Source organism: Pongo pygmaeus, chromosome 6, assembly GCF_028885625.2.
Source record: "Pongo pygmaeus isolate AG05252 chromosome 6, NHGRI_mPonPyg2-v2.0_pri, whole genome shotgun sequence".
NCBI classification, from domain to species: Eukaryota; Metazoa; Chordata; class Mammalia; order Primates; family Hominidae; genus Pongo; species Pongo pygmaeus.
The window spans coordinates 2,461,335-2,473,896 of NC_072379.2; the positions used below are offsets into that span (position 1 = coordinate 2,461,335).

Sequence of the window (12,562 nt, forward strand, 5' to 3'; positions counted from 1 at the left end):
CTCCCGAGTGGCTGGGATTACAGGTGCCTGCCACCAAGCTTGGCTAATTTTTGTATTTTTATTTTTAGTAGAGACAGGTTTCACCATGTTGGCCAGGCTGGTCTTGAACTCCTGACCTCAAGTGATCCACCCACTTCGGCCTCCCACAGAGCTAGGATTACAGGTGTGAGCCACTGCACACGGCTGATAGTGAGAAATTTCTAAGCTGAGACAGGCATCACAGGGTGACATTGCCAGTGGCTGTCATCTTATTTACATACATGCAATTACATACATGTACGTATACAACATAGACATACATGCATAATACAGTTCTATATGTGTACAATATATAAACATATATACTACATACATACACATAGTAGGTAACATGTATGCATTACACGTACGTATAAACATATTATCTACTGTGAGTGTGTATATAATATACACATATATTTTGTGGTGGTTGTTTGTTGCTTTTCCCCTCCACTAAAATATATGCCCCAGGAGGGCAGGGGCCTTGCCCGTCTCCCTCACTTCCACATTTCCAGGGCCCGGTGGGTGGGAACTCCTTTGTGACTGGCTGCAGGGAGTGGAAGAGTGAAGAGATGACCTTGGTTGGAAGGCTGCCTCGGGAGCCCATCAGAGGGGGCCGCCTAAAAATATCATGGATTGAAAAAGTTCTGGGGGTGGACGGTGGTGATGTGAAAGTGGTTAATGCCACTGCAGGGTATGCTTAAAAATGGTTAAGATGGGCCAGGTGCGGTGGCTCACGCCTATAATCCCAGCACTTTGGGAGGCCGAGGCAGGCAGATCAGGAGGTCAGGAGATCGAGACCATCCTGGCTAACACGGTGAAACCCCATCTCTACTAAAAATACAAAAAAATTAGCCGGGCGTGGTGGCGGGCGCCTGTAGTCCCAGCTAGTCGGGAGGCTGAGGCAGGAGAATGGTGTGAACCCGGGAGGCGGAGCTTGCAGTGAGCCGAGATCGCACCACTGCATTCCAGCCTGGGTGACAGAGACTCCATCAACAACAACAACAACAACAACAACAACAAAAGGTTAAGATGGTAAATTTTATGTTATATATATTTTACTATAATTAAAAAAAAAATCACTGGGCCTGGCACGGTGGCTCACGCCTGTAATCCCAGAGCTTTGGGAGGCTGAGGCAGGAGGACTGCTTGAGTCTAGGGGTTCAAGACCACCCTGGGCAACATAGTGAGACCCCCGTTTCTATTAAAAATTAAAAATTAGCCAGGTGTGGTGGCACCTGTCTGTAGTTCCAGCTACTCCGAGGCTGAGGTGGGAGGATGGCTTGAACCCAGGAGGTCGAGGCTGCAGTGAGCTGTGACTGCACCACTGCACCCCATCCTGGGCGACATGGTGAGATCCTGTCTCTAAACAAATAAACACACAAACTACATTGATGCCAAGAACAATTACTGCATGCTTACTATGCATTAGGCATCTTGCTAAGCTCTTTACCCCTGTCATCTCATTTGTCTCACATAATCCCTGCAAGGTAGGATCACTAACCTATTATATTTTATGGATTAGAGACAACCTCAGAGAGGTTAAGTCACTTGCCCAAGGTCACACAGCGAGTCTCAAGCCCCAGCCGGTGAGCATCACGATCCTTTGCCAATGAGCCGATACTCGAGAAAGGGTCGGATAGACAACAGGCACTGCATAAAGGCTGGTTAACGGGACCGTGTTTGCCTGCAACGTGGAGCTCCTGGCTCGGACCGCGAGAAGGCCGCGCGCCCCCGGGCCGCCGGGGCGGAGTCAACGCCGCGGATTGGCTGCTGAGAAAGGGGCGTGGCTCGTGGGGGCCGGTGGGCGGAGTCGATCTCTGGCCGTAAATACGGCGCCACATGGCACTGGCTCGCGAGGGCGGGGGCGGGCGGGCTGGCGGGGCGCAGGCGCGCTGAGGGCGGACAACCCTCGGCCTCCGTGGCCCCTCCGGCGGCTGCGACGTCTCGCGAGAAGACGACCGGTGGGCGGGGCTCCAGAGCCGGGGGCGGGGCCGGCGAGGGCCGCCTCTGGAGGGTCCGCTAGTCGCGGGGCGGCGGCGGCGGCGGCTGCGGGCGCGAGGTGAGGGGAGAGAGGTGAGGGGCGGGCGGCGGGTGGCGGGCGGCGGGCTCGGGGCGCGGTCTGCCTCCCTCTCGGCCGGTGCTGGGCTCCCAGGGCCCGGGCGGGGGTCCCGGGCCGCGCTGAGGGGCGCGGGTCGGCTCTCCTTAGCCCGGCCTGGCGGGCGCGGCTTGGGCCTGGGTTCGAGTTCCCGCGCCGGCGCGCTGTGTGACCTTGGCCCTGCGCGCGCCCTCTCTGAGCCCCGCTCGTCGTCCTCGGCCAGGGGGACCAGCCCTGGGGCCCTGATCAGCGCGTTCTGCGGCTCCTTGGGGTCTGGACGAGAAATCTGTGGTTCTGATTCAGCGACAGCAGAGGCTGCAGCGGCCCCGCCGGCCCCCAGGAGTCCCCCTGCCCGGCATCAGCCTCTGCCGCCCGGCAGGGGTAGGACCGCTTCCCGGGCGTGGAGTTCCAGGATCCCCAGCTCCCGAGGGCCCCCCTGTGCCTGCTGTCACCTGAACGGGGCTCCCCGGCCCCCCAGAGCCCCTCCTGTGCCTGCTGTCACCCGAACGGGGCTCCCCGGCCCCGGCGACGGCAGCCCTGGAGCCTGCAGACGCCAGCAGCACCGGCAGGTCGCTCAGGGTATCCCTTAAATGACCTCTCACTCCAGAAGCCGCAGCCCTGCCCCTCTGCGAGAGGAAACCGTGCATTTAGTCCGGGAACAGTGGGATTTAGACCTCCTCTGCGGGCTCCCGGCCACCGAGACACCGCCGGCAAAGCCTTGGCTCGGGCAGAGGCTCCGTCTGGCAGGCAGCACAACAAGCCGTAGTGTTTCCAGCATTATTAAATTATTTAGTTCATAATCGGGGCTGTGGGGACTCGGAAGCCCCGGGGTGAATAGGAATGTGAGTTGCAGGCGCGGTGCTGGACGAAGTACATCTTCCAGGACACCAGGCCCTACGGTGCTGCTCCCGGCTGTGGGTGTCTGGGGACGGCTCAGCGGGTCCCCCACCTACCCCCACGCGGGGACCCGGGTTAGCCCCTCACCGTGAGCATCTGGTGTTGGGAGTCAGGGCTGGTGTCTGAGTGAGGACTGAGAGAAAACAGGGGTAGTCAGGAGATTGCTACACGAAGATGCAACGCTTGAGATCTGAAAGAGCACCTGGCTGGAACGGCATAGATGTTGATTTCCTTGTAAAGGAGTTTATGGGACTTTGGGCTGATGCTTTGGGGCCAGCAGTAACTGTCTGCTGTCACTCAGCAGACTCCAGCTTTATTATCAAACCTCCAATCGAGTGCAAGATGCCAAGCTGGGGTAGATGCCGGTGATAGCGTGGGCCTTGCCCTGGGAGCTCACAGCCAGCCTGGCTACAACTGTGTGGGGTTGGGGCTGTGGTGCAGGCGTTAACAGAATGTGGAGACCTTTTCCGACATTTTCCACAGTGGAGAGGACCTATGAATTGGGCCTTTGGAGGCAAAGGGCATGCAGAGATGTGGAAGTGAAACTGATGTTTGGGGGAGATGGTGGGTCGCCGTGTTCTTGATGAAGTGGGGTTTGAGGATTGGGTTGGAAGCTAAGACTGGAACGCCGGGCGAGGTGGCTCGTGCCTGGAATCCCAGCACTTTGGGAGGCCGAGGCGGGCGGATCACCTGAGGTCAGGAGTCCGAGACCAGCCTGGCCAACATGGTGAAACCCCCCATCTCTACTAAAAATACAAAATTTAGCTGGGCGTGGTGGTGCACACCTGAAGTCCCAGCTCCTTGGGAGGATGAGTCAAGAGAATCGCTTGAACCCGGAGGCGGAAGTTGCAGTGAGCCGACATTGGGCCCCTGCAGTCCAGCCTGGGCAACAGAGTAAAAAAAAGACTGGAAAGATGGGTTTCTGATTGTGCAGGGGCCTGAATGCTGTATGAGGGAGTTTAAACTTTTATCCCTTTGGTGGTGGTTTGGGTGCGATGCGATTAGTTGTGTTTCAGAAAAGTGGTCCTGGTGAGAATATGGGAAGTGGGTTTTGCGTCTGGGCAGTGGAGCTGAGTTGAGTAGCCTTGTGGGGCGTGGGTCTGGGACAGTGAGAGAGCGGGGGCGGGCATGGAGCTGAAAGATGTTGCCAAATCCACTGGGCGGTGGCGCTTTGTGAGATGTGGCGACCTGTAACAGCGAGGGTAGCCGGGACTTCTTACCTGCGATGAGGAGCGCTGGGGCCGGGTGGGAGAGGAAGGGCCAAACACACGTGGGTTTTAGACCTGCAGAGTTGGCGGTATTAGTGGCCATCCTGGAGGAGATGTAACCTTGTAGAGAAGAGACAGCCTGGAGAAGGAGGGAATCCCTAGGAACCCCAGTGGGAAGGGATCCAGAGCTGAAGAGAGGCCTGTTGGTTGGCTGACCTTGGGCGTGCAGTTCCTTGACTAGGCACAGTCATTGAGGCTGGCGGGTGATTCTCTTCTAGTGTGGGTCCGGGGCTGAAGGAGCCATCAGTGGGAAAAGACGGGTTATTGATGATACTGAAACACATGCGGCTTGTTTGTCATTTAAAAAAACCTTACATCTTGAGTTTCGATTCTTAAATTGTCTTTCTTTTCAGAGAGTAGCTGTTAGTTTCACACTTACTTAGTGGGTCTGTGGCTGCAGGCGGGACTGTGGTTCTCCAGCCCTGGCCCACAGATGTGCCTGGAGATAATTGACTCTCCAGCTTATTACTTCCTGCTGTTAAGGTGGTGGTTTCTGTAACTGTTTAGAAACTTGAAAGATATTTCAGAGAAGAATGGGAGACAGGTACAGTTGAGTACGGGGTGGGGGTGCAGTTGAGTACGGGGTGGGGGCGCAGTTGAGTACGGGGTGGGGGTGCAGTTGAGTATGCGGTGGGGGCGCAGTTGAGTACGGGGTGGGGGCACACAGTTGAGTACGGGGTGGGGGCGCAGTTGAGTACGGGGTGGGGGCGCAGTTGAGTACGGGGTGGGGGTGCAGTTGAGTATGCGGTGGGGGCGCACAGTTGAGTATGGGGTGGGGGCGCACAGTTGAGTATGGGGTGGGGGTGCAGTTGAGTACGGGGTGGGGGCACACAGTTGAGTACGGGGTGGGGGTGCAGTTGAGTACGGTGTGGGGGCACAGTTGAGTACGGGGTGGGGGCACACAGTTGAGTACGGGGTGGGGGCGCAGTTGAGTACGGTGTGGGGGCACAGTTGAGTACGGGGTGGGGGTGCAGTTGAGTACGGGGTGGGGGCGCAGTTGAGTACGGGGTGGGGGTGCAGTTGAGTATGCGGTGGGGGCGCAGTTGAGTACGGGGTGGGGGCACACAGTTGAGTACGGGGTGGGGGCGCAGTTGAGTACGGGGTGGGGGCGCAGTTGAGTACGGGGTGGGGGTGCAGTTGAGTATGCGGTGGGGGCGCACAGTTGAGTATGGGGTGGGGGCGCAGTTGAGTATGGGGTGGGGGTGCAGTTGAGTACGGGGTGGGGGCACACAGTTGAGTACGGGGTGGGGGTGCAGTTGAGTACGGTGTGGGGGCACAGTTGAGTACGGGGTGGGGGCACACAGTTGAGTACGGGGTGGGGGCGCAGTTGAGTACGGTGTGGGGGCACAGTTGAGTATGGGGTGGGGGCACAGTTGAGTATGGGGTGGGGGCGCACAGTTGAGTATGGGGTGGGGACACAGTTGAGTACGGGGTGGGGGCGCGCAGTTGAGTACGGGGTGGGGGCGCGCAGTTGAGTACGGGGTGGGGGCGCACAGTTGAGTATGGGGTGGGGGCACAGTTGAGTACGGGGTGGGGGCGCACGGTTGAGTACGGGGTGGGGGCGCACGGTTGAGTACGGGGTGGGGGCGCACGGTTGAGTACGGGGTGGGGGCGCAGTTGAGTACGGGGTGGGGGCGCGCAGTTGAGTACGGGGTGGGGGTGCAGTTGAGTACGGGGTGGGGGCGCACGGTTGAGTACGGGGTGGGGGTGCAGTTGAGTACGGGGTGGGGGCGCACAGTTGAGTACGGGGTGGGGGCGCAGTTGAGTACGGGGTGGGGGCGCACAGTTGAGTACGGGGTGGGGGTGCAGTTGAGTACGGGGTGGGGGTGCAGTTGAGTACGGGGTGGGGGCGCACGGTTGAGTACGGGGTGGGGGCGCACGGTTGAGTACGGGGTGGGGGCGCAGTTGAGTACGGGGTGGGGGCGCGCAGTTGAGTACGGGGTGGGGGCGCACAGTTGAGTATGGGGTGGGGGCGCACGGTTGAGTACGGGGTGGGGGCGCACGGTTGAGTACGGGGTGGGGGCGCACAGTTGAGTACGGGGTGGGGGCGCACAGTTGAGTACGGGGTGGGGGCGCACAGTTGAGTACGGGGTGGGGGCACAGTTGAGTACGGGGTGGGGGCGCACAGTTGAGTACGGGGTGGGGGCGCACAGTTGAGTACGGGGTGGGGGCACAGTTGAGTACGGGGTGGGGGCGCACAGTTGAGTACGGGGTGGGGGCGCACAGTTGAGTATGGAGTGGGGGCGCGCAGTTGAGTACGGGGTGGGGGCGCACAGTTGAGTATGGGGTGGGGGCGCACAGTTGAGTACGGGGTGGGGGCACAGTTGAGTACGGGGTGGGGGCGCACAGTTGAGTACGGGGTGGGGGCGCACAGTTGAGTACGGGGTGGGGGCACAGTTGAGTACGGGGTGGGGGCGCACAGTTGAGTACGGGGTGGGGGCGCACAGTTGAGTACGGGGTGGGGGCACAGTTGAGTACGGGGTGGGGGCGCACAGTTGAGTACGGGGTGGGGGCGCACAGTTGAGTACGGGGTGGGGGCGCACAGTTGAGTATGGAGTGGGGGCACAGTTGAGTACGGGGTGGGGGCGCGGTGCTGTACAGGGCACAGGAGGAGGAAGTGAACAGGGCCCCTTTGGCTCCCAGAACATGACCAGCTGGGGCTTTTCCCTCTAGACAGGAGGATGGATGTGTCTTTGGGGAATCTAAGTAGCCCAAGAGAAAAGACCTAAAATTAATGACATCAGGAGGTCCCCAGTCAGCAGGCCCAGCTGGATCCCTTGCTAACGAAGCCCGTAATTAATAACCCCCTCCCAGTGTTCAAGGCATCAAGCTTTAAAAATCCCCATCCCTTAAATATGAGCAGATAACCAAGGGCATCTGAAGAAAACCTCTGCTATAGGAGATTGAGACCAGAATACACACTGGGAAACCAGAGAGCGTTCAGGAAGGAGCCCTAGAAAGCAGGCTGTCATTAATGTCCACGCGGAGGTGAGAGAAAATATCGCGAACATGAGGCAAGAACAGGAAGCTCTAAAAAAAAGCCACCAAAAGGAGCATTCAAAGATCCAAAAAGAGAACTGTCGGATGTAAAAATAAATAAATAAATAAAAGCAGAAATAAGAAAATCAGTTAGTGGGTGAAAGATAAAGTTGAGGAACTCCCTCAGAAAGTAGAACAGAAAAGCAACGAGGTGGCAAATGAGAGAAAAAAGAAACGGAAAGTATCAGATCAGGAAGTCAGCAGCTGAATAGTAACAGCTTCAAAGCTGAGGTGAGAGGATCGCTTGAGGCCAGGAGTTCAAGACCAGCCTGGGCAACATAGCAAGACCCCATCTCTACAACAAAATTTAAAAATTAGCCAGGTGGTGTGGTGGTGTGCACCTGTAGTCCCAGTTACTTGGGAGGCTGAGGTGGGAAGATCACTTGAGCACAGGAGTTTGAGGCTGCAGTGAGCTGTGATCATGCCACTGCGATCCAGCCTGGGTGACAGAGCAAGACCCCATCTCTAAAAAATAAAATAAAATACATTTTAAAAAGTTTCCACAAGAAAAAATAGGGAAAACAGGATGAAATTCACAAAATAATTTCCTAGAACCCAAACTTTCTGGGTTAAAGAGGCCCACCCAGCGGCCAGTACCACGGGTGAAAACGCAGGTGTCCTTCACTTTCACAGCCTCTTCACTTCCCAGCTTGGATATTAAAAGCCTGGGAAGGCTGGGTGTGGTGGCTCATGCCTGTAATCCCAGCAATTTGGGAGGTAGGTGAATCACTGAGGTCGGGAGTTCGAGATCAGCCTGGCCATCATGAAACCTCATCTCTACTAAAAATACAAAAATTAGCCAAGCATGGTGGTGGGTGCCTGTAATCCCATACTCAGGAGGCTGAGGGAGGAGAATTGCTTGAACCCAGGAGGCGGAGGTTGCAGTGAGCCCAGATTGTGCCACTGCACTCCAGCCTGGGCAATAGAATGAGACTCTGTCTCAAAAATAAAATTAAAAAAAATAATTAAATAAAAGTCTGGGCAGCAAACTTGGATAGTGAGAGAGGCTGAGTTTCAGATAAAGACTAGTGAGAGCTTGGGAGGGGAAGGATTTATTTGAAAGCATGTTGGCAGCTGTTGACCCCAGAATTTGGATAGTGAAAGAGGCCAGGCGCTGTGGCTCACGCCTGTAATCCCAGCACTTTGGGTGGCCGAGGTGGACAGATCACTTGAGGCCAGGAGTTTGAGACCAGCCTGGCCAACATAGTGAAACCCTGGTTAATACAAAAATTAGCCAGGCGTGGTGGCGGGTGCCTGTAATCCCAGCTACTCAGGAGGCTGAGACAGGAGAATTGCTTGAACCGGGAGGCAGAGGTTGCAGTGAGTGGAGATCATGCCGTTGCACTCCAGCCTGGGCAACAAGGGCGAGACTCCGTCTCAAAAAAAAGAAAAATCCTTGCGTACCCACTCCAGGACATACTGTTGTGAAATCTCAGAACAAGAGGAGAAAGTAAAAACAAATCACAAATAGGTCATCACAGGTCAAGAGGCAGAAGGTTAGAACATGTGGAAAAAGGCAGAAGAACTAACTACAATTAAAATGAAAAGAAGCAGAAGGGCTTGGGCTTTTTCAAAGCAGCACTGGATGGCAGGAGACGGGAGGGCCTTGCTTGAGACATTCTGAAGGATGCATTTGCAGCCTGGAAGTCTACACTCAGGCAAGGGAGGGTAGGGTAAAGACACCTTCAGACTTGCTCCCAGATTTGTTCCTCATGCTTTAAGGAGGTGATTGGCAGATGTAGTCTCCCCAGATGAGGCAGTAAGTCTAGACTGAGAGAGACTGGCTGGTGGGAACAGGATTTCCCCCAGGTGAGAGGTGAGAAGAACCTGCTGAAGGGAGATACCAGTCAGGTGCTGGCATGGAGAGCAGACATGTCCTGACCCCAGCTGGTCAGAGTCTCCATGAGGAGATTCTTTGGGAGAAGATGAAATTAGCAGAACACCTGACGTGCTGCAACATCTGGAGAGGAGTTGAGGCAGTTGGCAGAGTTAGGGTGGGATTAGTGATAAGTACTAAACAAAGCAAATGAAAACACAAGACCGTTATTAGTTCCAGGGAAAATAAACCATCGTGTGGGAAACGAAAAATAATTATGGTGTACTACAAGGCGCAGCTGTGGATAGCCTCGCCGCAATGATAATAATTTATGTAAACACTGACTGCTGCTCTAATTGAAATTATGATGCGCCTGGGCAGAGAAGGTGTGGGGAGGAGAGCGCTGCATTTTCGCCTATTGCCTCAGAAAGTCAGTCACTAATGCCCCAAGCTGAACAACCAAAGTTCACTCTGAAGGCAGACGTTAAAAGAATTAGCTAAAAAGAATTACGGAGTGAGTAGTGCGTGGTGGTTCACACCTGTAATCCTAGCACTTCAGGAGGCCGAGGCAGGAGGATTGCTTGAGTCCAGGAGTTCGAGACCAGCCTGGACAACATGGTGAAACCCTGTCTCTACTGAAAATACAAAAATTAGCCGGACATGGTGGCCTGTGTCTGTAGTCTCAGCTCTGTGGGAGGCTGAGGTGGGAGGATCACTTCACTTGAGCCCAGGAGGCAGAGATTTTAGTGAGCTGAGATCGAGCCATCACACTCCACTCTAGCCTGGGTGACAGAGATAAGACCCTATCTCAAAGAAAAAAAAAAAAAAAGAATCATGGAGAAGGGCGGAGGTGAGAAAGGGAAGCAGGGACAGAGACTGTTGAGTTTCTTAATAAACTTCACCTTGCGGAGTGATTTCACTCTTTCATGGATATGTATGTGTAGCATTGAATTGACACAAATGGGAACAGTCTGAGATGGGCTTTCTGCTCTGACGGAATGGGGGCCCTCGCCTGCCTCTGTGCACAGGCCCTGTTAACAGGGAGGGTTTCCTTGCTCTGATTTCCTCTTGGTTATTGTCATTGTTCTCTGTATCCTGTCTCCTCGTTGTGGTCATTTATCAGAGATTCTGAGCGCTTTTTTTTTTTTAACCTTTCAGGCAGAGTCTCGCTCTGTCACTCAGGCTGGAGTGCAGTGATATGATCTCATTGCAGCCTCTGTTTCCTGGGTTCAAGCAATTATGATTACAGGCGTCAGCCGCCACGCCCGGCCGAGCACTTTCTTTCGTCATTTTGTAAGGGGGTTTTAAAACATACCCACCAGTAGAGAGAACAGTATTATAGGTCATTCTTCACCTGTCCCCAAGTTTCAGAAATTAGGCAATCAGAGTCCGTCATGTTTGTCTGGTTTTTGTTAGAACAACACCTGTTTCTTGAGCAAGTACTGAGTGCCAGATGCTGCTGGAAGCCTTGAGAATACCCGCTGTGAAACAGGACGAGGACCTCCCCTTTAAGGTTTCAGTGCAGGAAGACAGTGAGCGGATTAACCAGTGAATAGGAGCTATTTGAGGCCAGGCACGGTGGCTCACGCCTGTAATCCTGACACTTTGGGAGGCTGAGGCAGGAGGATCGCTTGAGCCCAGCAGTTCAGGGATTCTGCGATTGCACCACTGCACTCCAGCCTGGGTGACACAGTGAGACACTACTCTAAAAATCATAAATAAAAGATTTGAGGTAGGGATGGGATAAATGCTGCTATGAAGAAAACCAGGGTATGGGTATGGGGAGTGCAGGCTAGAGGCCGGGATCTACTTTCTCAGGGTGGTTAGGGAAGGCTTGCTGAGGAGGTGAGCGTCAAGCAGAGATCTGAAGGAAGTGTGGGACTGCCCTGGGATTCCCCAGCTGAGGGACAGTGGTGCAGAGGTCCAGCAGCAGGAGCCTGCTGGGTGCGGTGGAGGAACGGCAAGGAGACTGTTGAGGCTGGAGAGGGTCGCCGAGGGGGACTGTGATAGAAGAGGAGATCAGTGGAGTCCCAGTCACGGGCCATCGGAAGGACTCGAGATAGGAAGCCACTGGACTCCAGTGATCAGAGATGACGTGATCTGACTTTTAACAGAATAACCATGGCTTTGGGGTTGAAAATGGATTGTATGGGCCTGAGAGCAGAAGCAGGAAGACTGGTTTGGAGGCTGTTGCAATAATACAGGTAAGAGCTGATGGTGATTGGGGTAGGGTGGGGTGTAGGTGGGGCAGAGGGGACTTGACAAGTTAGAGCCTGGATACCTATTTACTTTTTAAAATTATTTATTTATTTATTTTTAAATTTTGAGACGAGATCTCACTCTGTCACCCAGGCTGGAGGGCTGGAGTACAGTGGTGTGATCATAGTTCACTGCAGCCTCGGCCTCCTGGGCTTAAGAGATCCTCCCACCTCAGCCTCCTGAGTAGCTGGGACTACAGGTGTATACTACCATACCTGGCTAATTTTTAAATTTTTGTACCGATGGCTTCTTGGTATGTTGCGCAAGCTGATCTTGAACTCCTGGTCTCAAAATATTATCCTGCCTTGGCCACCTAAAGCGTTGGGATTACAGGCATCAGCCACTGCACCTGGCTGAGCCTGGATATATTTTGCATGTAAAGCCCCAAGCAGGTTCTTAAACTGATCATAGTGAGATTTATTATCATTTTCTTCTGAAATAATTTCTTTGAGTTAACTTAACTTTTTTTTTTTTTTTGAGATGGAGTCTCACTCTGTTGGCCAGGCTGGAGTGCAGTGGGGCAATCTTGACTCACTGCAACCTCCACCTCCCGGGTTCAAGCAATTGTCTCTGCCTCAGCCTCTCAAGTAGCTGGGATGATAGGCGCCAGCCACCACACCCAGCTAGTTTTTGTATTTAGTAGAGACGGGGTTTTGCCATGTTGGCCAGGCTGGTCTCCTGACCTCAGGTGATCCACCCAGCTTGGCTTCCCAAAGTGCTGGGATTACAGGCGTGAGCCACTGTGCCCGGCCAAGAATTGATTTAACTCTTAAGTCAGTTCAGTCAAGTGAGTTATCGTTTGGATTCTAGAGTCAAATATCATGCAACAAATATTTGAGCCTTCTGAGGAATACAGAAGGTACATGAGATATGATCCCTGTCTTCTAAGAACTTGAAACCCAGTTTGGGAATATTGGACTGGTATATGTGCGTGGATTTCCTGTCTACTTGGGAAGGGCCGACAGAGGGCTTAGAGATGGGAAGGAAGAGAACAGGGTGAGCTGATAGCCTCTGTGCCCTAGGACTGGCTCTGCAGGGAAGTTACTTTACTTCAAAGGCTAAGTTTGGGCTCAGTTTTCATTCAGGTCTCCTGGGATATAAATCAACATTCCATTCTCATCAATGTGACCGTTTATTACATATTTTTATTTGGATATACTGTCAGAT

At 54.1% G+C, this 12,562-nt stretch overlaps 1 protein-coding gene across 2 annotated transcripts in view; it reads left to right on the top strand.

Annotated features, from left to right (window-relative positions):
• The first annotated feature begins 1,982 nt into the window (after positions 1-1,982).
• CHST12 (carbohydrate sulfotransferase 12) overlaps positions 1,983-12,562 on the top strand; it is a 32,474-nt gene continuing 21,894 nt past the window's right edge. The window contains exon 1 of one of the 2 annotated variants that reach the window (XM_054494539.2): positions 1,983-2,080. The gene's annotated coding sequence lies outside the window, so the exon portion shown is untranslated. Of the gene's footprint in view, positions 2,095-12,562 lie in introns of both variants that reach the window. The other variant, XM_054494540.2, reaches the window with a different exon arrangement.